At 40.8% G+C, this 26,939-nt stretch overlaps 1 long non-coding RNA gene and 2 pseudogenes across 5 annotated transcripts in view; 1 reads left to right on the plus strand and 2 right to left on the minus strand.

Moving 5' to 3' along the window:
* Nucleotides 1–1,474: 1,474 nt before the first annotated feature.
* LOC115865669 (nitric oxide-associated protein 1-like) lies at nt 1,475–8,194 on the minus strand (annotated as a pseudogene).
* Nucleotides 7,899–26,939, plus strand: part of LOC132597359 (uncharacterized) — a 36,600-nt gene continuing 17,559 nt past the window's right edge. For 4 of the 5 annotated variants that reach the window (XR_009564025.1, XR_009564024.1, XR_009564023.1 and 1 more), the window contains exons 1-2: nt 8,589–8,719; nt 18,979–19,050. This is a non-coding gene — a long non-coding RNA (uncharacterized lncRNA). Of the gene's footprint in view, nt 8,164–8,588; nt 8,720–18,978; nt 19,051–26,939 lie in introns of those variants that run through there. The other variant, XR_011377485.1, reaches the window with a different exon arrangement.
* Nucleotides 24,080–25,199, minus strand: LOC115865707 (polyadenylate-binding protein 4-like; annotated as a pseudogene).

Raw genomic sequence — 26,939 nt, forward strand, 5'->3', positions numbered from 1 at the left:
GATCGATGGATTAAGGAGTATCAGTAAGCTGACGTATGCTCAGAAAACAACACAGTAAGAGAACTTTCTTAAAGCAAAATCCATTGTGGGTCAATTGGATAGAACAGCAGTGATCCTGGGCTGCATTAGGTTGGCAGAATGTGGTGTAAATTAATAGCAGATCCTAGCACCAGTTCTCAACTGTCTAGGCACAGTTGTCTGAGGTCTGAGGGCCTTTTCTGTCTGAGGTATTGTAAACACCGTTTCCTGGCTTTCCTGCCTGTTTTTGCTGAGAATCATAAAATGTTAGGACTGAAATATCTGCTGTCATTCCCCCCATTTTACAAATGAGAAAATGATGACCCAAAGAGACTAAATACAACCAGGGAGACTGAAACTTACTTAGTAAATTGCACTGTTTGAAATTGCAAGCAAAGTACCTTGGAACATTTTTAGATATGCCTCAGTCAAAACATAACCATTGAATTTTACAGGTAAGAAAAACCTGAGAATATAAGTTATGAACATTTAAAAATGGAATCTTTGCTGGTTGAGAGGTCTAAAAGCCTAGAGAGAAGATAAGGAGGGAGAAATATTCTGCTCTCTAAAATACATTATAAGTTTTCAGGGTAAATACAGTATCAGTTTTTGGATTCTGTATTTTTCCACAGATGCTGTTTACCATATTTTCTTCATTTTATCTAAAGATTCAGGCCTAGCTCCAAACTATAAACAGTAGATAGAAATATAATGGTCACAATTTTAACTTGTAAAATTAACTATTTCACTCTCTCCAAAATAAACTAGAAATCGACTACCAATCATTTTCTCAACTTGGGAAGCTACCGCCCTCTAGAGGGTGGGTCTGGAAACGTCAGGGGTACTTCTCAACTATCACGATGAGGGATGGGGCTGGGAAGTTGCTCCTGGCCTTTCATATCTGGGAATGAAGGATGCACATAAAGAACTACCTTTCCCAAGATGTCAATAGTATTCACTTTGAAACCCAATGAAAGTGAAATCTACAAAGTTTTGACAAGTTGCATTTTAAAACACTGACCGTTTATCCTTACTTAGTGAGAAGGGAGCTAGAGTGTACTCGTTGACAGAGAACATGGGACTATTAAGAAGTTCATGCTAGGGCTTCCCTGGTGTCTCAGTGGTTAAAAATACGCCTGCCAGTGCAGGGAACCCGGGTTCGAGCCCTGGTCCAGGAAGATCCCACATGCCACGGAGCAACTAAGCCCATGCACCACAACTACTGAGCCTGCGCTCTAGAGCCTGCGAGCTACAACTACTGAGCCCACGTGCCACAACTACTGAAGCCCGTGCGCCTAGAGCCCGTGCTCCGCAACAAGAGAAGCCACCACAATGAGAAGCCTGTGCACCGCGATGAAGAGTAGCCCCCGCTTGCCCCAACTAGAGAAAGCCCACACGCGGCAACGAAGACCCAGTGCAGCCAAAGATAAATAAAATAAATTTATTTTTTAAAAAAGTTCATGCTAAACCTGAGTCTATAGGAAGCTCATGGATCTGCGTTTCAGGCCAGCTTACTCCACGAGCTTTTATCTCAACATTGGGATCTGGGACTTGACTGGCCAGTGCATTGTCCACAGCTCTAGTGCCACTTACTCATTTAGGAATACATAAAGGTAAAGACTTCTGACTGATGTAATGTTATACAGTGTTTACAGGCAAATGTTGATAAAATGGTTAAAGTGCTCTGATCCTTGCAGAAGAAACTGAATGCCAGAAAAACATAACATGAATTCTTTTCTAAGATTTTCAGGCCCTTTTAGATTATGTAAGGGAAACTTCTACTTGTTTTCCAGTTTCTATTCTCCCCTTCTTCCCTTAAGTAATACAAGTCCGAAATCCCCATTTCCCTCTACATCCTCCAGCTTCCCCATGGGGGGTGTGGCCATGTAAGTGCTGACCAATGGGCGCTGTGATGTGGGCAACTTCCAGCACTTCCCCCTTCTTTTCAGTAGGGGAGCTGCACGCTCTTCACTCTCTTCTCTTTTTGCCATTGCGAAAGGATGACAACTTGAGCAACCACCTTAGACCCAGAGATGGAAGCTGCGGCATGTTCCCCCGGTGGGGTCCCTGGATGACTCTGTGGAGCAAAGCCACTTACTCGCTTCTATCTCATTTCAGCCCATGTATTTTGGAGACATTGATTTTCTGCCATTTTTTCATATGCCAACTGCTAAGCTGCTCTCTCAACTAGACTCCAAATTAGAAATGCCATCTGGTTTCATTAAAAATATAGTGGGAGAAACCTGAATTCAACAGAACTCCTTTTTAGGTATATCTGAATCACAGATATACACATATATGTACCCAGCAAAAAATAACTTCTGTTTACAAGCTCAATTCATTAAAAACTGGCACGGTCCTTGGTAGCTTAAAAAGGGTGGCGGAAGGTTTTATTATAGCAATATTTAATGCTATACAGTATGTTGTATATCGTTAATCTTCAATGTGAACAGTCAGCTTCATATATTTATCTTTTTTTCTTTTTCTGCAGATTGTACACAAGGGCAGGAGGCTTTTTGGTTTTATAGGCCACGCTTCTCCAGATACGCTCTCCTTTGATGTTAACTACATGTGGCAAGAATGGGTGCCGGACCGTCAGAACTGTTCCTTGAGGTGTGTAGCCTCGGAGGTGCAGTTTGTCCTTAAACTGCGGCGTTACTGCTACCCAGCCTATGCAAGAACATGGCAGAACACAGGTGGTGTTAGCAACTATCTTATTAAAAACACCAAACACAGCTCAAAATGGAAACCCAAGGGAGGCTACTGTTGTCTTTCACTCTATTTTTTAAAAGCATACAATGCATTTGTGAAAAGGTACAGATTTATTTTCAGAGTAGGTTACATCTTATGAATAATCTAGTATGTATTTCTTAAAATATTCAGCTTATGTCAGTTAAGGCACATCTGTATAAAAATATACTAAAAGTCAGTAAGGCTACTTTATTCACCTTTTAAAAAGTGCTTGGTGTAGGGACCTCCCTGGTGGTCCAGTCGATAAGACTCCGTGCTTCTATTACAGGGGGTGCGGGTTCGATCCCTGGTCAGGGAGCTAAGATCCCACATGCCGCGTGGTGCGGCCAAATTAAAAAAGAAAAAAAAAGTGCTTGGTGTAAAGTTACCTGCAGAGGAGAACTTGATGTCAGCCACTGCTTCAGGTTCCCCAAGTCCTTCATCTAATGTGATGTCTTCAGCAACAAGAGGAGGAAATCCTGCCATTCTTTCTTCTCCACCCATTGGAACCTTCCATTGGAAGGAGATGAAGATATTTGGAGGTTCAAATTAAACCCCTGATAACTCTAATATTAAGTAAGGCACTGATAAGATAATACTGTACAGGTATCAAGAATAAAATCCTTTTAAACATTCAACTGTTGAAAAAACCTCAAATCACTTCTAGATCAAATGAAAAACCTGGGAGCTCTGTGATGGGATGAAGCCTATAGATCCCAGTGACAAGGGCCCCATGTGGGCATCCAACTGGTGGTAACCTCCAGACAGCAGAATCTTGCTTTATTAACTTACAGTTTTTACAGTCCTCCATAAAGCTTTAGACACAATAATTTTGGGCAATTAAAGCAACGTCCTTCCAAATACCTTAGTTCTTACAGGCCTGGCTGGACACAGAGATTAATCCCTGCCTCATCACCTCTCAAGGGTACATGGATAACGGGTAAGATTCAGCTTCTATGTTTACATGAATTGGAAGTAACTGGATAATAATTTACCTGTTTATTAAGAGATCTCTCCGTGTTTAGCACTAAGGACACAAAGATAGCTATTACAATATGTTCTATATGGTCCCTACCCCCAAGGAGATCAGAAGGTGGAAACAGCAAGTAAATAAATTACAAGGTAAGAAACGTGATGAGAGGCATCTACTAAGTACTGTGATTGTGAAGGAAGTAATGAACGTGGTTTGGTCAAGGAAAACATTAATGAAGAGCAGAATTTGAAAAATAGATTAAAGTTATTCAGTGGGAAGGTATCCTGGGTTAGTATCATGTACACAGAAATTGGAAAAAGGATAATGAGTTCAGAGAACTGTAGTTTAACTGTGCAGAGTATGTTATGTGTGTGTGTGCATTAGTGATGAGGCTATCAGTTTAGACTTCTCTCAGTAATGTGGAACTACCAAGGAATTATAAGCAGGAAAGAGAAAAGAATCAAAAAAGAATACTGTGGCCTGCTTTGTATTGGAAAAATCTGCGTAGTGCAGGGTTTCCTAACCTCAGCACTATTGACCTTTTGGGCCAAATAATTCTTTGTCTCGGGAGGCTGTCCTGTGCATTGCACAATTTTTAGCAGCCTCTACTCAGCATCCACCAAGTTGTGAAAACCAAAAATGCCTCCAGTCTTTGTCAAATGTTCCCTTGGGGTAAGAGTCAACCCTGGTTGAGAACTACAGCTGTGATGGGGTGAGGGTGGGCAGAAGGCAGTAAAACTGGGAGCTGGGAAAATACCTCAAAACAGGATCTCAAAACAGCCTAAAGAAAGTAGATTACAGTTTGGACTATGAGGCTGGACTCAGTGATAATTAGGAGGCAGGATTGACTTTGACTTGGGAGGTGAGTAAGAAAACCAGAAGGCAAGGATGAGCCACAGAGCAGCCCAAGAAGCCATTTGTATTACACCGGGAGAGAAGCCTCAGTGTTGTTTTGTGAACTATCAGTGAGTCCACTCTGAAGACTACACAGATGCATGGGGGTGGAGCCCTACCCTGAAAATCCCACATGTCTCTGGAGTATTAACTTTAGGGCAGTTATTTCGATGGAGTTTTAATTTCACTCTGGCTTTCTTAGGAAATCCAGAGAGAAAGAAGCATTTACTTCCCAAGTCAGGTTGGTTTTATCCTTGTTGAAGGGCGGGTGTGTATTTTGTGTTTTGACTTATTTTCAGTTGTATGAGCATTAATTAATGGTAAATCACCTCTGCATTGGACGTACCTGCTATTTTTGCAGTAGGTATGTCCCATAATCTTCATCACCACAAATACTTACGTAGCAGTGACAGCAGTCCCCTTGCACTTGATCTTCTCCACAACCTCGTGGTGTAGGTACAACAGAGAGAGGTAAAGGAAACTTACCTAAAGTCACACAGCTTTGTTAAGTGGTGGAGCAGAGCAGGATTTGGACCCAGCTTGGCTCCAGAGATCTTAACTATCATACACTACACACCAGCCAACAGTGTATACCCATGTCTGGTTAAAGATCTGTAAGCAGGCCCCATTCAGTCTCTGGTGAACTTGGAACAATTTCAGTGGCATAGAAAGGGCACAACAGGGACTGCAGAGCATGGGACGTGAGGAGTAAGCTTGATTGTAAAGAGGTGGAACGAGTGGGACACTGAGTTTTGTTTTGTTTTTTAAAGGTCAGAGAAATTTTAACACACTCCTTAACAGGTGAAAGGAAGGAGCAAGTAAAGCAGGAGAGAAGAGGTACAATAACCTCTAAGTGCCTGGGATTAAGAACCTCGGAGGAGAGCTTTTCCACTCATACAAGGGCTTCGCAACTCAGCACTACTCATATTTTGGACCAGATAATTCTGTGTTGTGAGGTACTGTCTTGTGCATTGCATTATGTTTAGCATCATCTCTGGCTTCCACCCACTGGATGCCAGTAGCATCACCCAGTTGTGAGAAAATCTGTAACTTAGAGCTCTTCACTCACATTATCCAGTACAACTTTCTGCAATGATGTGACCGTTGGGCAGTTGAAAAGTGGCTAGTGCAAGGGAAGGACTAAATTTTAAAGTTTATTTCATTTTAATTAACTTATTTAAATAGGTGCATGGCGCTACAATATTGGACAGTGTCACCTAGAGAAAACCCAGCTCTGTCACTATTCTAGGATCAGTCCAATCCAACATCACTTTTCTATAAGAGCCCACCTCAATTTATAGCCAAAATCCTCAAGGTGAACAAGGTCGGGGAGAGCTAGCTGATGGTGTAACAAAGTTGGTTCTGTCCAACAAGTCTTTTTTAGCAGGGTGTGTTAACCTAACTATACAACCATCAAAGCATGTTGCCTCACCTTGAGTAACGTATGACCCCCGTGCTTCTGATATACAGTGTCCACCTTGTCCAGTGAAGTAATGTGAACGGGAAGGAAGTTGGAAGCCACAACTGTAAGCACCGTTCACTGATTTTCCTTAAGAAAGGAAGAAGGAACTTATTTTATACAATGAAAAACTACCAACCAGTATAAAACTGCTGTGTGTATAAGTCAACTAAAGTTCTCTACAGAGAAAAACAGCTTTTCAAAGTTAAATACTGGTTTCAAAGGAACAAATGAAGTATTTAGTTTTGCCTTCTATGGCAAACAGGGCCATAGAAGCACCCATTCTGCAGTTTCCACAGACGTTTCTTAAAGCCACATATTTGACATTTGACATTCTTCTCAGCGAAGCCACACATCATATTGCATTAGTGAATTATTCAAATGTTAAATCTGTATAGTAATCTCATGAGTAAACTCAAGATATGAAGAGAAAGTGAGGGGTGAAGCTAGGTGTAGAAAGTGAAAGAAGGATTTTCCGGAGAAATATACAAAGAACTAAAGCTACGAGGGAAACCTCCAAGATAACAGAAACTACTTTGTCATCTGGTTCACATACAGTGCCTAGAAGAGGGACTGGTACATAGAAGTACTCTAATTATTTATGTTGGAAAGTTACTACAACATATACTGAATTTCCAAGCACTAAACTGACACAGAAGAGAAATGTGACCAAAGTAGGTAGATAATTTTTAAAGTGAAGGCTCCAGCCAGTCCCTGGTGGACATTAATGAAAGATATAGGATTAGGTGCCTGAACCACGATCAGACTCCCAGCGTCTCAGAAAACGATGGGGACTGGCGCCCTAAGGCTCACCATCTGGTCTATAGCTTCGGCGCCCTTGGCGATGCAGTAATCGGACTCCAGAAGCGTGTAGAAGAGAGTGCACTTGCCAGCGTTGGTGGCGCCAACCACGTAGACGTCGCCGCGGTAGCGTCAGGAACGCTGGAGCGCAGAGATCAAACTCTGACTCCATAGCCAGTCTTGAAGCTGATGAGCCGCACGTCTCTGAGCATCGTGCTGGACTTGGGCGAAGGATTCGCTTTCTCCTGCTCGTCCCGTGGCCGGTCCCCGCTGGGGTGTTGTGGCCTTCGGTAGCCAGGGGGCGGCAGGAGCCCGGCGCGGGCACAGTCGTTCCACTGTCGCTCCTGGAGCCGCTGTCGGTAGCCGGGAGTATCCAGGGGCAGCAGGTTCACCTTGTTTCCCAGCAAGATCAGCTGCTTGGGGCCCACCGGCGCGGGCAGGTGCGGCAGCAGGGCGTCGGGCAGATCAAGCAGGTCCATCATGTACAGCACCAGGGCGAGCTTGGGCCTCCGCAGCGCGGCGGTCACCAGCTCCAGGTACTACTGCTCGCGGCTCACCTGCAGGTGCAGGGCGCGCCGGTGAAACACCAGCAGTCAGCAGCGCTGGCACACGGTCTGGGTGCATCTGCCGGGAGTTCCGTAGTTCCTGCTGCCACCGCTCCTCCCGCCGCTGCAGCACCGTAGCTCCTCCTCTTCCTGCCGCTGCTGCAGCTCCCGCAGCTGGTCCTGGAGGGTCACTGCGGGCTCCGAATCCGGGACGTACTCGGGGAACACAAAACTCTCCTCCATGTCAGCCCTTCCTTGGTTATCCCCAGTCGCTGTCGCGCCACGGGGAAGCCCACATCCCAGGCCGGATGGGTACAGGGAGGAGGAGTTGGCCGCACATCTCCTCTCGAGGAGCGTCTCCCGGAGGCCATGGCGCGCTATCGTGGGAGTGGATCCCCGCAGGAAGCTGCATAGCAGCCTATGAGTGAGGCCCGTGGGCAGCATGAGAAACGCGGGCGTGGGCAAAAGGGGCTGAGCCACCTTTTCTCACGTGCTCTGTGGCCCCAGATGTGCGCAAAACAGTAGAGACTACCTGAGAGCTGTCATTTGTCAGCGTCTCACTTCGGCTCCTCCTCTCGCTCTAATCTCGTAAGTTCTCGCGAGGAAGGCTCTGTGGCCTGAGAGCCCAGTTGAAACCGAGATAAAGGCACCGGGGGCTTAAGACTACGGTTGAATAGGCTAGCGAGTGAGGGTTTGTTCACTTTCAGGCTTCTTCAACGCGCCGCCGCTGGCACCATCTGCTGGTAAGAAATCACATTTTTAAAATCTTCGTGTTTTTTTTGTCTTTGGAACTGGAAAAAAATAGAAAATCGAATGCCGCAGACATATGGCCACAATAAAAACTTTTTAAAACATCTTTATATTAGAGTATAATTGCTTTACAATGGTAAAAACCTTTTATTAATACATCTTCTTGGCTTTTTTTCCATGTGTCATTTGTGCAACAGCATTAAAAAGCAAAAACTTTCATTGGCTAGATCCAAAGCTTGAGAGTGTAGAAGCAGACCCTGCTTCAACCGCTTGAGGCTTCAGCCCACAACTTGCGCATGTGCAGTTCAAGCCGTCAGCAAAGCTTAACCTACACTTTGCGCAGGCGCAGAATTAATATTGGGCTTTTTTTTTTTCCCCGCTCCCCCTGCCCCTCCCGCGCCGTGAGACGCAGAGTATTCTGGGAACGCCCGACACGGAAATGTTTTCTTTCGACGCTGCGTAGGTCTGTGGGCGCTTGGCTTTTCTCTCTGTGGTTTTGAGAGTTAGCTTCTCGTGAACCGTTTGTCAATATGTGTGACGCACACGAGGGTAGGTGACCACTCAGAACACTCCGCGGCGACCCATCTAAGGGGGGAAACGTGGGTAGCTGGACTAATTGAGGATTTGCGGCCTCCTCCCCGGCCCGCCGCACCACGGCCCCAGTCGTTTCCCCACACTCCCGAGGCCGGGAACGAATCCGGGATTTTGAGAGGTGGAGGGTGCAGGGAACGTAGCCTTTATCATCTCGGTCAGGGTGACTCGTGTTCTCTCCTCTGTCTGCCCCTGGGTGAGTCTGACACTCCCTTCCCGTGTTGAAAATAGTGCGCAGAACCATGCGACAGGTTCCGTTGTTCCGACTTTGAAGCAAAGGACTCCTTTCTTGATTTCCCTTAAGGCCAGAGTTAATGAATTTATGAATAGTTGAATTTTTGAGCATCAGCCTGTGCCAGGCATTGTGCTAGGCTCTGGAAATACTCCGGGGACAAAGAGTATTGAGAGGAGGGGAGCAGGGATTAGTCTGTTTTGGCGTTCCTTCATGCTGTCACGTGCCTAAGTAAATTATCTTAAAAGATGACTTTTCCATTTCCTCTTTCCACAAGATGACACAGTTCTAGGTGGCGTGTGTTTCACTGAACAGGACCAATATATCTTTTTTTTTCTTTCTATATGTAGAATTCTTAGTCATGTCTAGTGTATTTTCATTATGTATTTTTAAAGCTCCCAATTCCATTATCTACAGCTTCTATTTGTACGTCGTTTTCTTCTAGCTCCTTATACCGTGTTCACCCCTCACATTTATCCTTATTTTCTCAGCTGCTTCGTGGAGAAAATAGAAGCAGAAGCTTAAACTCTACTGTTTAAACGTCTGTCACTTTTAATCTTGAGTCTATTAGCATCATTATTATATTCTCTCTTTTTTTTTTTTTACATTCTCTTAACTTCTGTGTTGGAAAAAAGTGAAAGTTTTTTTAGCTTTATTTTTGAGTAGGTAATATATTCTCATGGCTCACAAGCCATGAAAATGTAAAGTGTAAGGTCTTATTCTTGTCCGCCATCTCTCCTGTGTGAGCCCTCTCCATCATAAGTAACCACTGTTCTTTAGAGTCATAAGTAACCACTGTTCTTAGATTCTTAGCTCTCCAGATGCTTTATTTATATTCAAGGAAATACAAGTATAGTATTCTTTTTTTTTTTTACAAGTTTATTTATTTATTTTTGGGTGCATTGCACATGCTTTGTCTAGTTGTGGCGAGCAGGGGCTACTCTTCGTTGAGGTGTGTGGGCTTCTCATTGCGTTGGCTTCTGTTGTTGAGGAGCACGAGCTCTAGGCGCACGGGCTTTGTTGCTCCACGGCATGTGGGATCTTCCCAGACCATGGATCGAACCCGTGTCTCCTGCATTGGCAGGTGGATTCTTAACCACTGTGCCACCATGGAAGTCCCTACGAATATAGTATTCTGTTTTCCCCCTTTTTACAGACAAAAAGTAACTTCACATTTTTCTGCACTTTTATTTTTTGCTTTATCTACTATATCCAGGAGATTTTCATATCAGTACATAGAGAACATTCTAATTTTTTTTCACAGCTACTTAGTTTGTCTGGATATACCATAACTAAAGTTGTGTCTTGATGGATAGTTGGGTTATTTCCAGTCTTTTTCTGCTTCAAACAATGCTGTAATGAGTAATCTTGTACATATCATTTTGTCCAATACAAATATATCTGTAGGATAAATTTTTAGGTGTAGAATTGTCAGGTCAGATAATGTATACATGTTACACAAAATATTAACATTTTGCTAAATGGTGCCAAGTGACCACTGTAGTGATTATGCTAATGAGTATTCTCTTAACAATGTATAATAATCCTGTGGGGAAACAGTTAACGTTATCTCAGTTATCAAGTTTGCTCCAGCGTTGAGTCTCAATTCCAGTCCTGCTTGTGTCCTTTGATCATTATTTGATATGCCCTCATCAGTTTTTAGACACTCTTTCTTCAGCTGGCTTCTTTCTGTGTGAAGTACTAGATCTCTCTTGTCCTCAAGAAAGCAAGTTGAATGGTTTATTTCCTTTTTCTTCCAATATTTTGAGAAAATGAGTGACTTCTCAATTGATAGATGGACATTTTTTAAACCTTATCTAAACCCTGTGGCAGTCAACACTTGATGACTTTCTCATGGAAAGTCATTCCTTCTATCTGCAACATCACTCTCACTTAATTCTTCTTACCTTTGTGGCTTTTTTTCTCTTTCTCTTCTGCTATTCACATTATCCCTGGATGATTTCATCCCTTCTCCATGGCTTCAGTTTCCATACGTGGATGACTTCTGAGTACAGTCAGCCCTCCATATCAATAGGTTCTGCATCTGGGAATTTAACCTCAGATGGAAAATATTTGGGAATACAGTGCCAGGAAGGAAAACTTGAATTTGCCTTGAGCTGACAACTATTTATAGGTGTGCCTTGTTTTATTTTGCACCTCTTTTTGTGCTTCACATTACTGTTCTTTACAAATTTAGGTTTATGGCAACCCTGGATTGAGCAAGTCTGTTGATGCCATTTTTAAACAGCATTTGTTCACTTCATGTCTCTATATCAGATTTTGCTAATTCTTGCAATATTTCAGACTTTTTCATTATTATATTTGTTATGGTGACCTGTGATCAGTGATCTTTGATTTTACTACAGTGAGTCTCTGAAAGATCAGATGATGGTTAGCAATTTTTCACAAAAAGTATTTTTTAATTAAGGTATGTACATAATTTTTTAGACATAGTGCTATTGCATAATTAATAGACTATGGTGTAGTATAAACATAACTTTTATATGCCCAACAGGCTTTCTGTCTTGTTCAATTGATCTGTATTTGTTTTTGTGCCAGTACCATACTGTTTTGATTACTGTAGCTTTCTAGCATAGTCTGAAGTCAGGGAGCCTGACTCCTCCAGTGGCATTTTTCTTTCTGAGAATTCCTTTGGCTATTCGGGATCTTCGTTGTTACCATACAAATTTAAAAAAATTTTGTTCTAATTTTGTGAAAAATGTGTAAAAATGTGTAATTTGATAGGGATTGCACTGAATCTGTAAATTTCCTTGGATAGTATACTCATTTTGACAATATTGATTCTTCCAATCCAAGAACAGGATATATCTTTACATCTGTTTGTGTCATCGTCCATTTCTTTCATTAGTGTCTTAAAGTTTTTGGAGTACAGATCTTTTGCTTCCTTAGGTAGGTTTATTCCTAGTTATTTTATTCTTTGGATGTGATGGTAAATGGGATTGTTTCCTTAACTTTTCTTTCTGATCTTTCATTGTTAGTGTATAGAAATGCAAGAGATTTCTATGTATAAATTTTGTATTCTGCAACTTTAGCAGAATTCTTTTTTTTAATTTTTCAATTTTATTTTTATACAGCAGGTTCTTATTAGTTATTTGTTTTATACATATTAGTGTATATATGTCAGTCCAGTCTCCCAATTCATCAGACCACCACCACCTCCCCCCCACCACTTTTTCCCCTTGGTGTCCATACGTTTGTTCTCTACATCTCTGTCTCAATTTCTGCCCTGCAAACCAGTTCATCTGTAGCATTTTTCTAGGTTCTACATATATGCATTAATATACAATATTTGTTTTTCTCTTTCTGACTTACTTCACTCTGTATGACAGTCTCTAGATCCATCCACGTCTCTACAAATAACCCAATTTCATTCCTTTTTATGGTTGAGTAATATTCCATTGTATATATGCACCACATCTTCTTTATCCATTCATCTGTTGATGGGCATTTAGGTTGCTTACATGTCCTGGCTATTGTAAATAGTGCTACAGTGAACATTGGGGTGCATGTGTCTTTTTGAATTATGATTTTCTCTGGGTATATGCCCAGTAGTGGGGTTGCTGGGTCATAGGGTAATTCTATTTTTAGTTTTTTAAGGAACCTCCATACTGTTCTCCATAGTGGCTGTATCAATTTACATTCCCACCAACAGTGCAAGAAGGTTCCTTTTCCTCCACACCCTCTCCAGCATTTCTTGTTTGTAGATTTTCTGATGATGCCCCATTCTAACTGATGTGAGGTGATATCTCATTGTAGTTTTGATTTGCATTTCTCTAATAATTAGTGATGTTGAGCAGCTTTTCATGTGCTTATTGGCCATCTGTATGTCTTCTTTGGAGAAATGTCTATTTAGGTCTTCTGCCCATTTTTGGATTGGGTTGTTTGGGGTTTTTTTTTTTTTTTTTGGGTTGTTTGTTTTTTTAATACTGAGCTGCATGAGCTGTTTATATATTTTGGAGATTACTCCTTTGTTGATTCGTTTGCAAATATTTTCTCCCATTCTGAGGGTTGTCTTTTCATCTTGTTTGTAGTTTCCTTTGCTGTGCAAAAGCTTTTAACTTTCATTAGATCCCATTTGTTTATTTTTGTTTTTATTTTCATTACTCTAGGAAGTGGATCAAAAAAGATCTTGCTGTGATTTATGTCAAAGAGTGTTCTTCCTGTGTTTTGCTCTAAGAGTTTTATAGTGTCCGGTCTTACATTTAGGTCTCTAATCCATTTTGAGTTTATTTTTGTGTATGGTGTTAGGGAGGGTTCTAATTTCATTCTTTTACATGTAGCTGTCCAGTTTTCCCAGCACCACTTATTGAAGAGACTGTCTTTTCTCCATTGTATAACCTTGCCTCCTTTGTCATAGATTAGTTGACCACAGGTGTGTGGGTTTATGTCTGGACTTTCTATCCTGTTCCATTGATCTATATTTCTGTTTTTCTGCCAGTGCCATATTGTCTTGGTTACTATAGCTTTGTAGTATAGTTTGAAGTCAGGGAGTCCGATCCCTCCAGCTCCGTTTTCTTCCCTCAAGGCCTCATTGGCTATTCGGGGTCTTTTGTGTCTCCATACAAATTTTAAGATTTTTTGTTTTAGTTCTGTAAAAAATGTCATTGGTAATTTGATAGGGATTGCATTGACTCTGTTGATTGCTTTGGGTAGTATAGTCATTTTCACAGTATTGATTCTTCCAATCCAAGAACATGGTATATCTCTCCATCTGTTTGTATCATCTTTAATTTCTTTTATCAGTGTCTTATAGATTTCTGCCTACAGATCTTTTGTCTCCCTAGGTAGGTTTATTCCTAGGTATTTTATCCTTTTTGTTGCAATGGTAAATGGGAGTGTTTCCTTAATTTCTCTTTTAGATTTGTCATCATTAGTGTATAGGAATGCAAGAGATTTCTGTGCATTAATTTTATATCCTGTAACTTTACCAGATTCATTGATTAGCTCTAGTAGTTTTCTGGTGGCATCTTTAAGATTCTCTATGTATAGTATCATGTCATCTGCAAACAGTGACAGTTTTAGTTCTTCTTTTCCAATATGGATTCATTTTATTTCTTTTTCTACCCTGATTATGGTGGCTAGGACTTCCAAAACTATGTTGAAAAAAGTGGCGAGAGTGGACATCCTTGTCTTGTTCCTGATCTTAGAGGAAATGCTTTCAGGTTTTCACCATTGAGTGTGATGTTAGCTGTGGGTTTGTTATATATGGCTTTATTATTTTGAGGTAGGTTCCCTCTATGCCCACTTTCTGAAGGTTTTTATCAAAAATGTGTGTTGAATTTTGTTAGAAGCTTTTTCTTCATCTATTGAGATGATTGTATGGTTTTTATTCTACAATTTGTAATGTGGCGTATCACACTGATTGATTTGTGGACATTGAAAAATCCTTACATCCCTGGGATAAATCTCACTTGATCATGGTGTATGATCCTTTTAATGTATTGTTGGATTCGGTTTGCTGAGATTTTTGCATCCATGTTCATCAGTGATATTGGCCTGTAAGTTTCTTTTTTTGTGATATCTTTGTCCAGTTTTGGTATCAGGTGATGGTGGTCTTATAGAAGGAGTTTGGGAGTGTTCCTTCCTCTGCAGTTTTTTGGAATAGTCGCAGAAGGATGGGTGTGATTGAGGTGCTCGTATGTTGGGTGCATATATATTTACAATTGCAATATCTCCTTCTTGTATTGATCCCTTGATCATTATGTAGTGTTCTTCTTTGTTTCTTCTAACAGTCTTTATTTTAAAGTCTGTTTTGTCTGATATGAGTATTGCTACTCCAGCTTTTTTTTACTTTCCATTTGCATGGAATACCTTTTTCCATCCCCTCACTTTCAGTCTGTATGTGTCCTTAGATCTGAAGTGAGCCTCTTGTAGACAGCATATATGTAGGTCTCGTATTTGTATCCATTCAGCCAGTCGGTGTCTTTTGGTTGGAGCATTTAATCCAATTACATTTAAGGTAATTATTGATATGTATGTTCTTATTACCATTTTGTTAATTGTTTTGGATTTGTTTTTGTAGGTCTTTTTTCTTCCCATTTTCTTTTGTTCTTTTCTCTTGTGATTTGATGACTACGTGTTTTTTTTTTAATATATAAATTTATTTATTTATGTATTTATTTTTGGCTGCATTGGGTCTTTGTTGGTGCACGCGGGCTTTGTCTAGTTGTGGCACACTGGGGCTGCTCTTCGTTGTGGTGCACAGGCTTCTCATTGCGGTGGCTTCTCTTGTGGTGGAGCACGGGCTGTAGGTGTGCAGGCTTCAGTAGTTGTGGCTTGCAGGCTCTGTAGTTGTGTCTTGTGGGCTCTAGAGCACAGGCTTAGTAGTTGTGGCGCATGGGCTTAGTTGCTCCACAGCATGTGGGATCTTCCCGGACCAGGGCTCAAACTCGTTTCCCCTGCACTGGCAGGCGGATTCTTAACCACTGCGCCACCAGGGAAGTCCCATGACTATGTTTAGAGTTGTGTTTTATAGCTTTTTCTTTTTTGTATGTGTATCTATTGTAGATTTTTGGTTTGTGGTTATCGTGAGGTTTTTATATAGCAGTCTCTCTATATATTTTTATATGTGTGATTGCTTTAAGTTGCTGGTCTCTTAATTGCAAATGCATTTCCGATATCTTGCATTTGTACTCTTCTCTTCTCATGATTGCTGGTTTTGACTTCATATTTGTGTGTAGATGATTTCCTACCTTTACTGTATGTTTATCTTTACTGGTGAGCTTTGTCATTGGTAATTTTCTTTTTTCTAGTTGTGGCCTTTTCTTTCCCATCTAGAGAAGTTCCTTTAGCATTTGTTGTAAAGTTGGTTTGGTGGTGCTGAATTCTCTTAGCTTTTGCTTGTCTGTAAAGCTTTTGATTTCTCTGTCAAAGCTGAACAAGAGCCTTGCTAGGTAGAGCATTCTTGGTTGTAGGTTTTCCCCTTTGATCACTTTAAATATATCATGGCACTCCGTTCTGGCCTGCAGAGTTTCTGGGGGAAAAAACAGCTGATAGCCTTATGGGGATTCCCTTGTATGTTATTTGTTGCTTTTCCCTTGTTGCTTTTAACATTTTCTCTGTTTTTAATTTTTATCAGTTTGATTAATATGTGTCTCAGAATGTTCCTCCTTGGGTTTATCCTGTATGGAACTCTCTGTACTTCCTGGACTTGAGTGATTGTTTCCTTTCCTGTGTTAGGGAAATTTTCAGCTATTATCTCTTCAAATATTTTCTCAGGCCCTTTTTCTCTCTCTTCTCCTTCTGGGACCCCTATAATGCGAATGTTGGTGCATTTAATGTGTCCCAGAGGTTTCTTAGATTGTCCTCATTTCTTTCCATTCTTCTTTCTTTATTCTGTTCCTCAACAGTGATTTCCACCATCCGTCTTCCAGTCTCGTTTATTCTGCAATTGATTCCTTCTGGTGTATTTTTAATTTCAGCTATTGTATTGTTCATCTCTATGTCTTTGTTTCTTAAATTTTCTAGCTCTTTTTTTTTTTTTTTTGCAGTACGCGGGCCTCTCACTGTTGTGGCCTCTCCCATTGTGGAGCACAGGCTCCGGACGCGCAGGCTCAGCGGCCATGGCTCACGGGCCCAGCTGCTCCGCGGCATGTGGGATCTTCCCGGACCAGGGCACGAACCCGTGTCCCCTGCATCAGCAGGCGGACTCTCAACCACTGTGCCACCAGGGAAGCCCTGAATCTTCCAGCTCTTTATTAAACATTTCTTGTATCCTCTCGGTCTGTGCCTCCATTCTTTTTCTGAGATTTTGGATCATCTTTACTATCATCACTGTGAAATCTTTTTCGGGTAGATTGACTATCTCCACTTCACTTAGTTCTTTTTGGGTTTTGTCTGGTTTCTTTGTCTGGAACATATTTCTCTGCCATCTCATTTTGTCTAACTTTCTGTGTTTGTGGTCTCTGTTCCTCAGGCTGCAGGATTGTAGTTCCTTTTGCTTCTGGCGTGTGCCCCCGGTGGGTGAGGTTGGTTCAGGGGCTTGTGCAGGCTTCCTGGTGGGAGGGACTGGTGCCTGCCCACTGGTGTGTGGAGCTGGGTCTTATCCTTCTGGTGGGCAGTGGTGTGTTTATAAGCAGCTGTTGGTTCAGGACAACTTTAGGCAGCCTGTCTGCTGATGGGTAGGGCTGTGTTCCCACCCTGTTGGTTGTTTGGCCTGAGACGTCCCAACACTGGAGCCTGCAGGCTTTCGGGTGGGGCAGGTCTTGGTGCCAAAGTGGCAACCTCAGGAGAGCTCACTCTGGGACCTCTACCACCAGTGGCCTTGCCCCTGGTGTGAGCCCCAGCCAACCCCCTCCTCCCCGGGAGACACCCCAAGACCTGCAGGTACATCTGGCCCAGACTCCTATGGAGTCACTGCTTTGCCCTGGGTCCCAGTGCATGTGAAAACTTGTGTGCTCCCTCCAAGAGTGGAGTCTGTATTTCCCCCAGTCCTCTGGAGCTCCTGCACTCAATCCCTGCTGACCTTCAAAGTCAAATGCTCTGGGGGCTCCTCCTCCTGTTGCCAGTTCCCCGCTGGGGAGCCTGACGTGGGGCTCAGAACTCTCACTCCTATGGGAGAACCTCTGTGATATAATTATTTTCCAGTTTGTGGGTTGCCCGCCTGGCAGGTATGGGATTGATTATATCGTGAAAGCGCCCCTCCTACCATCTCATTGTGGCTTCTTTTTCTTTGGATGTAGAATATCTTTTTTGGTAGGTTTCCATCTTTTTTGTTAGTGGTTGCTCAGTTAGTTGTGATTTTGGTGTTTTCATGAGAGGAATTGAGCTCAAGTCCTTCTACTCCCCCATCTCGTCCTTATCTCCACAACACACTTATTCTTTTACATAAGAAGATGAGATTAATATTAGGACCAGTGCACACTAATTTTTACAATGCCCTGTTGTTTAAGTACCTATTATTGCGTAACTACCCCAAAATGTGGCTGTGTAAAAATTAATTTAATATGTTCATGGATTCAGTGGGTCAGGAATTTGGACAGCATAGTAGGAATGGCTCGTCTGCTGCCTGATGTCAGTGGTTGAACTGAGAAGTCTCAAAGACTAAGTGTTGACAGCTGGGGGTTGGGTGATCCTAGAGTATTTACTCACATGTCTGGCATCCAGCCTAGGAAAACTCAAAGACTAGGATTGCTGACTAGAGCATCTGTAAGTGGCCTCTCCATATGGTTTGGGCTTCCTCACCCAAGTATACCAGCCTTAGAGTAGTAGAACTTCTTAATGGCAGCTCAGGGCTCCAGAAGAAAGTGTCTCAGCAAACAAGGTGGAACCACATTGTCTTTCCTGACCTAGCTTCTAAAGTTATGTAGCATTGTTTTAGCTGTATTCTCTTGGTTATACGAGAGTCAAAAATCCACTCACATTCAAGGGAAGAAAAGATAGACTCTCATATCTTCGTAGTAGGAGTGTCAGTACGACTTTTATTATTATAAAGGAGCATGTGAAATGGACGATATGGATGTGATCATCTTTGGAAAATACAGCCTGTTATCCCTGTCCATGTATGAAATGTTGCTGTAATAGACAGCCCACCTTAAGGTATTGCCTAGCTATTGGAGTCCTTTGCTGGCTGTACCCTCTTACCCAAATGTCTCCAAGGAGCCTATTGGTCAGAGGACTATGACCTTGTTCCTAGTTATCAATAGTTAGCTATTAATGAGAATTACATGGACTTTCTGGAGAAGATGGAATACTTAAAATTCACACAGTTTACACTGAACCTTTGTCATGAAGCCTCTTAGTGTTTTGGGAGAATACCTGTGTGACACAGACATATGTATACATAGACCTATGAATATTATTTCATTACAATTTAGTTAATGTAGTTGAAATTTTAGAAAAGTGGGGTAAAAGGATTGTTTTTTACTTAGGAGATAGTTATGTGTTTCTGCTACATCATATCATAGGAGCAAGATGTTAACTGGTTGCATTTTACTGAAAGTGAGAATATTTTTGTTTTTTGTAGGTATGCAGTATGAGGAGGAGGAGGATGAAATCCCCCAGATTTGTGGCAAGAGGCATGCTAGATTGTAATCAGGTAACTTTTTAGACCAAACTGAATCAACTTGAAAAGCACTATAACCTATACAGGGATTTCCTGCTAATTCTGTTTTTGAAAATTAAATGTTCTATATGAATATGCTACATGAGAGCTGGTTTCTCATTTTATTTATTTATTTAAATATTTAACTTTAACTTTTGAAGTATTTCCGACCTACACAAAAGTTACACAAAGAAATCATGTATGTACTTCACCCAGATTCCATAAATGTTAACCTTATATTACATTTTCTTTGTCTTTTCCTTTTTCTCTCTCTCTACGTATATTTTTTTTCTGAAACATTTGAGAGTAATTTGGTTACATAAGAACATTCTTTTACATACTCATAATAGAACTCATCAAAATCAGGAAATTAAATATGAATACAGTTATCTTATTTAATTTAGAAACCATATCCAAATTCTGCCAGTTGTCCTACTAACGTTGTTTATAACAAAATAAAAAAAATTTTTTTGATCCTGGATCCAACATAAGAGCACATAGTGCAGTTAGTTTCCATGCCTTATTTTTTTGTCTCCCATAATCTACAACAGTTTCTCACTCTTTTTCTGTTTTTCCTTACCTTGACATTTTTGAAGAATACAGACCAGTTACTTTTTAGAATGCCCCTCAGTTTGGGTTTCCTCATAATTGGATTCAGATGATTACTTTTGGAAACAGTGAATTTTCTGCTCTTAGTGCATTATATCAGGAGGCACATGATGCCTATTAGGTGCTGTTAATTTGATTCCTTTGTTTTCTCATTATTTTAAATGGATGAAGTTACATTAGGTGGTAGTATTTCAACACAAATTCCCATTCAATTCTGAGTATAATTAACTGTAGTAAAAGTCAGTAAGAAGCCTTACATATAGGTAAGAAGAGTAACTTTTAACTAAATAAAGTAACATCCTGCTACAGGATGTAAAATGTAAAAACTCTCCTCTCTTACCAAACTGACAGTTGCTTTGTATATAGTAACATTATGATGCCTCTTTGAGCCTTGCCATCTCCAAGATGCACATCCTCTCAGTTGACCCTTTCTCCTTTTTCAAAGAACACATGCTTCTGACATTCTACTAGTTGTATTTGGAGGATAAGTGAACCTGTCTTGAACATTGTTTTGTTAAAAATCTATTGAGTTTTTGGTGTGTAAATACATATCTATTTTCCCTATTAAACATGACTATAAAAACTTCTTACTGAGATATTTTGTATTTTCTATGATGTTTGAGTATTAAACACCAAGAGACATTTTATTAGTAAATGCCTATATTCTGTAGGCTATGCCTAAATTCTGTAATCTCTAGGGAGAAAGAATATTTTGATCTTAGCCAAAAGAGAATTGTTTTCAATGTATGTGACAGGTTGCTCAAGGATAAAATACTCTATTTGACCAGTCATTGCATTTAACATTTGTTACAAAATAAATTATTAGATGCTTATACTTGAATTGATTATAGGTGCTTTGGCTATTGTGAGATGACATTTTGTTTTTTCACTGTTTAACATCAAGTGATCTGTCCCAAGCATTGTGAATGTGATATTACTTAATATAACCAATGCTTTCAATAAGATGATTTCTTGTACAATTATGATGGTAGATGGCATAAATATGAACTATTCATAGAGTTTAGGTGTTTAAAGAATAGCATTTGAATGAAGTACTACTGTTCTAATGATTTGGGGGAAACTAACTATGGTTCAGCTCCGTGGGGGACTGAAACTTGTTCATAGTTTTGTAAAGATTTTTCATTGTAAATTGTCCATAAAAACCATTGCTATTTATCTTACGGACAGTGCCTTCTAGGTGCTTCTTACATATCAATGGCTAACCCAGATCATTGTGAGAAATTTTTCTTTCCTGTCAGCTCACAGTCTCTACTGAAGGAAATTGCACCCACCATTCTCGAGGCCATACCTTGTACAGGGATGATTGTGTACTGTGTTCTCTACCATAGCATCTGACTTCTAATATTGGTGGCCATGGTGGATTGAATCAGGGTGGGACTTTGACCCAAAGCCAGCCAATCTGTAGGCTGGCCAGTAACCTGTGTGGTAATCTGATGATGTCAAAATGGGAGGCTGATGATTAGTTGGGCTACACATGTTGTTTCAGAAAATTAATCTGAGGATGGGGGAGTTAGTTACTAAGGAGAGGAGGCTAGAAGCTGAGTCCAGCTATGCAGCTCTTCCTGTGTGGTGGTGAGGGGAGAGATTCCTCTTGCACTTATATCTACTTGTATCTTCATTGTATAGCTCCTTCCCCATCCCTGACATGAACAAGTGTCTATTCCTTATAAACAGTACATCTACTCTTTTAGATTCTTTGTTCTTCTTTAAGGCATCATTCTGTGATTTCTCTCTATCTACACTACTAATTCTGATCTCTCACTCTTGCTCCATTTGTTATCATCAGTCATTTGCTGAATATTTTCACTTCAGTGACTTATTCTCATCTTACCTTTAACATATTCAAAATAGAATAATTTTAACCTAAAGTTGAAATTCTTACCCATTCCATATTTTAGTCATTGATATCATCATCTTCACGGTCATTCAAATAGAGGGTTTTTTTGTTTTTTGTGTTTTTTTTTACAAGAAACGCTGTTTAACTTTTGAGGTGATAAAAAAGTAAAATAACAATGAAATATTTTGTTTTTACATGTCATGTTGAATCAGACAACAACTTAAACAAAATCGTTTGTTCTTAGAGTATATGGAAATGAGCAATCCTCCATACTCATAGCAGAAATATTAAGTGGCACAAATCTCTGAACAGCATTTGGGCAATTTAAATATTAAACGTTAATTCCAATGAATCATACATTTTCTGAAGAAAATAATTATATACATCAGCTTTTAAGAATTTGCAAAGGGTGTTTATCTCCAAGTTGTTTATGATAGAGGAAAAAAAAGGGAGGAAACAATCTAGCAACCTATATGTTTATCAAGAGGAAATTGTTATATTATGGTACAAACATTAAAGGAAAGATAAAAGTCATTAAAATTATAGTGCAAATAATTATTTGTGGTCATGGAAGTTGACTATGGCGTATTGTCAAATTAAGAAAGCAGTTTCAAGCAAGGTTTATAGCATGATTCCATTTTTGTTAAATCATGTGTATAAATATAGAGAAATTTGGGAGGAGATGCAAGAAATGTTAACAGAAGATCTGTCTGCATAATAGGATTATGTGTTGCCGTAATTTTTTCATTGTCCATAATTTTTTCATTGTCTAAAGAGATTTTAAATTTAGAAAATGTACAGTGAATATACATATAGTTCATACAAAAAAAACAAACAGATTTTCTCATTCTTTCATAGCTAAAGTATTGCCACGGAAATATTTTAATATTTCTTTTGTACTGGTAATATATGAAACAGAAGACTTGAATATATGGTTACAGGAAACAACAAAGCAGAGTAAAAAAAAATAAAACAACAACAACAAAACTATTTTTAGACACCTTTGGTATGAGAGAATCAGAATTTTAAAAGTAATTACTTAAATGTAAATAAATAACTCTTGCATCTATTTCCGAAGTGGATTTCAAACAGCACACAGTAAAAGTCAGTATAATAAAACCCTTTTTAAAAAGTATAGAGGAGCTGAGTAATATAGAGGAAAGGCAGAAGAGAATAAAAGATCTGGGAATGGGACTGAAATAAAAATCATGCTGGAAAGCAGCCTAAGTGATACAACTTCCATTTATCAGAAAATCAATTAGCGAACTTCTGATCAATCAAGGCTAAAAGTGAGCCTTCATAGGTTACATAGCTCTTAAGGTCTAATAAAGGAGACGTGGAGTTCATAAACTTTTACTGTTTTGAACCCTGAGACAATATCACTACATGTTACAACGTATAACAGAGATTAGAAAATACAGTTGTTAAAGAGAATGTCTGTGTTTTCTATATATGACTTTTGTAATGTTGGTACCTGGTTCAAAACTTAAAGCATAATTTTATGCTGTATATGTATGAAGAGAATTAAGAGTAGGCCAACTTTTTTTTTTTTTTTTTTTTTTAGCAGTACGCGGGCCTCTCACTGTTGTGGCCCCTCCCATTGCGGAGCACAGGCTCCGGGACGTGCAGGCCCAGCGGCCATGGCTCACGGGCCCAGCTGCTCGGCGGCATGTGGGATCCTCCCGGACCGGGGCACGAACCCGTGTCCCCTGCATCGGCAGGCAGACTCTCAACCACTGCGCCACCAGGGAAGCCCCTAGGCCAACTTTTTGACCTGAAATGATACAGGCTTATAACTTAAGAAATGTGGAAGTTAAGGTTTTACTATTCAAGTCACAATTTTGATAACCAGCAAGCACCTGGATTATGTCAACCAATGGAAAGAACAGTAAAATATCCTATAAAGCAGGTTTGTAGGCAACATTAAAAAACTCCATCATTAATTTCAGCCATCAGAAAAACACCATTTCAGGATATAAATTGAAAGGAAATTCAACTATTTCCTAGTATTTTAAACATTAATTCAAAATGAAATTAGATATTGAGTTTGTAGTAGCAATTTTTAAACTTTGGTTTCTTTAAAAAAAATAGGTGAGAAATTAGAAGATTTCTGTTTGTAACAATAAATTACTTTGCAATCCTTGGGTATAAGAACTACTTTGGGCATATTTTCATGGAAGAAATTGAAGCTAGCAATATTATTAAAATAAGTATGCAATAAATGCAAATAATTACCACACTTCAGTTGGTTCAAAATGCAGTAAAAATATATCTAATTATACTTATTGCTATTAGCACTACATCAAAATCAGAAAAATATACCATATTATAATTAGATGGTGTGCCTCTATAAAAAGAACCGAGGTTCTAAGATTCACTTATTTTTCCTCCAAAGAAAAATAAATAGCTTTGTATACAAAACCTTCGATCCTAATGTTTACTAAACTAAGCACCCATCAGTTGGGATTTGAAATTTACTGAGGAGGATTCAGGCAGAGATCACTAACATCCCCCAAGCTGCTACAAACACTGGCTGGTGCATTAAGTTTTCCTCTCCTACAGCCTCTGGGCCAGGGCGATGTTGAGCGGCTTGGAGCCCAAGATGCGGCCATTCATCTCAGTCATTGCTTTAGTGGCCTCCTCAGGAGAGGAGAAGCAGATCAAGCCAAACCCTTTGTTTCGCCCTTCTTCCTGCATTACCTTAACTAATCTCTGCTAATTGATCCAAATGAAGAAAATTCCCTCCGTAGCTTTTCATCATCAGTGGTCTCATCCAGGTTCTTAATATAGAGTTTTGCCCCCCAGCACTGCCGAAATCTTTCCTGTTTCAGCTGTTCAGACATTTGCTTTAACTCAGCCTGTCACTCTGCTTTCTTTTGTGCCCGGCCTACAAAAAGCAGTTGTCCATTTATGTCCTTTCCATTCATTTCTTCAGCAGCCTTTTTGGCAGCCTCATGGCTATCAAAACTCACAAAGCCAAAAAGCCTTTGGATTTCCCACTGGAATCTGTCATCACCTTAACATTCAGGGTTTTCCCATATTTGCTGAAAACTTCCCTCAGTCTCTCATCATCCATGTCATCTCCGAAGTTTTTGATGTAAACATTGGTGAACTCACTGGCTTTGTTTTGGAGCTCGGCTTCCCGATCTTTGCGGCTTTTGAATCTGCCAACAAACAGCCTGCAGTCCTTAAGCAGTGCCCCATTCATCTCCTGGATGGCCCTGTTGGTGGCAATCTGGTTCTGAAAGTGTACGAACGCATAGCACCTGGAGCTGTGATCATCACTCATCATCTTGGAGGACAGGATCTTCCCAAAAGATGAAAAGTGTTCATAAAGGGTTTTGTTATCAATGGATTTGTCCAGATTCTTGATGAACACGTTCCCAATTCCAGATTTCCTCAAGTAGGTGTCACGCTGAGACCACATGAGATGGATGGATTTGCCCTTTATAGGGTCAAAGTTCGTGGTGTCCGGGGCCTTCTGGGCATCTGCCAGCTGCAGAAAGTTCACGTAGGCATAGCCCAGAGAGCGGCAGGTGACCAGGTCCCTGCAGATGCGGATAGACAGCACGGGCCTCACAGCACTGAACTTCTTAAACAGCAGGTCCTCGGTGACATCCGCGTGGAGGTCACCCACGTACAGGGAGGCCTGGCGGTACTTGGCACCTACATGCATCTCCTGGCTCCTCACCACCACAAGCCGGTCCCTAAGGAGCGCCTGTTGTGACTTCTGCAGGAGGGTGGCCCGGGCTCATGCGTGGTGGCCTCAGAGTCAGCGCTCTGAGGCCAGGCGATGCGGTTCATTCATGTACAGCTCCCCAGGCTCGGGCAGCACCCTCAGTCAAAAGCCCCTCAGCAACCAGTCCGGCCAACCCTGGAAGGGGGCGACAGAACCTTGAAATCTCAAAGAAGGATTCCTAGGTCAAGCCGGTCCTTCCCGGCCACTTGGTGAGGAATCTTCAAGTGGCGGGCTGGCCCTCCATCTCAGCGTTCTCCACAGCCATTCTCCGGTGGCTGGCTTCTGACTAAAAATAGGCCTCGCTCAGGCCGGTTTAAAGTTACAGCCGCCGGGGGAAAGAATTCCACAAGTGGCGTCTGAGGCGGCGGCCCGGGACGCGGCGCGCGGCCAGCGGGCGCGGGGCGCCGGAGCCCCGAACCGACCGGGACCGGGTCGTGCAGGCGCCACCGGCCGCATGCGCCCTGACCAACCCCGGCCGCTCTCCTCCCTGCAGACCCCGCCTAGAGTTCTTATTTTATCTTTTTTTAATCCTTTTTAAAAATTATATAAGTTTCAGGAATACAGCATTATAGTTCAACATCTGTATATACAACAGAGTGATCACCACCGTAGTCTAGTTACCATCCATCATCGTACAGTTGATCCCATTCACCCATTTCAACTACCCCTCAACTCCCTTCCCCTCTGGTAACCATTAATCTGTCCTATATCTGTAAGTTTGTTTTTCTGTTCTTTTGTTTGTTGGTTGGTTTGGTTTGGGGTTTTTTTTTAGATTCCACATATGAGTGAAATCATATGGTATTTGTCCTCCATCTGACTTAGCATAATTATCTAAAGGTCCATTCATGTTGTTGAATGCTAGTAGAGCATGCTAGTAGAGAAGTTGAAGAACCAGTAAAATGGTTATTCTAATAAAGTAACATAAATAAGAGTATTGATTTGAAATTTCAGTCCTTAACTCACCTGGCCTAACAGTTAAAAAAAAAAAAAAGAAGAGGGTCTGTAGGTGTTTTTAGTAGTGTTCTTCTAGTATCATCAATCAGCTCCTGATTTATTCTTACTAATGAAGAGATGCATTTTTGCAAGTAATGTAAAACCCTAATCCTTATTCAGATAGTAAGTATTTAATAGCCAGTAAGACAGAACTCAGAGATATGATAGACTACTAAGAGAAGCAAGCCAGAAATAGTTATATTGCTTCGGAAAAACCTCACTTTTTTTCTTTTACAGTGTAAGGAATCATAAAAGAAAAAGTATGTGAAGGACTTTTTCCCTTGATTATTTGTTGCATGAAATACATTATCATAACAATAGAAGATATAATAAAGGAAAACCATCAATCATATTAGCTGTTTTAATTTTTCTAAGTTCATTGTAGTCTCTGTTTTCATATGCATGTTTTTTTAGCATTGTTAAAATCATAGCAAGGCTATAACTTTATTTAACTTATTTTTTATATAACTTTATTTATTTTTGGCTGCATTGGGTCTTTGTTGCTGCGCGGGGGCTTTCTCTAGTTGCAGTCAGCAGGGGCTACTCTTCGTTACGGTGCACGGGCTTCTCATTCAGGTGGCTTCTCTTGTTGCAGAGCACAGGCTCTAGGCATGCGGGCTTCTGTAGTTGTGGCACGTGGGCTCAGTAGTTGTGGCTCACAGGCTCTAGAGCACAGGCTCAGTA

The sequence above is a fragment of the Globicephala melas genome, chromosome 5 (genome assembly GCF_963455315.2).
Source record: "Globicephala melas chromosome 5, mGloMel1.2, whole genome shotgun sequence".
In the NCBI taxonomy this organism is placed as follows: Eukaryota; Metazoa; Chordata; class Mammalia; order Artiodactyla; family Delphinidae; genus Globicephala; species Globicephala melas.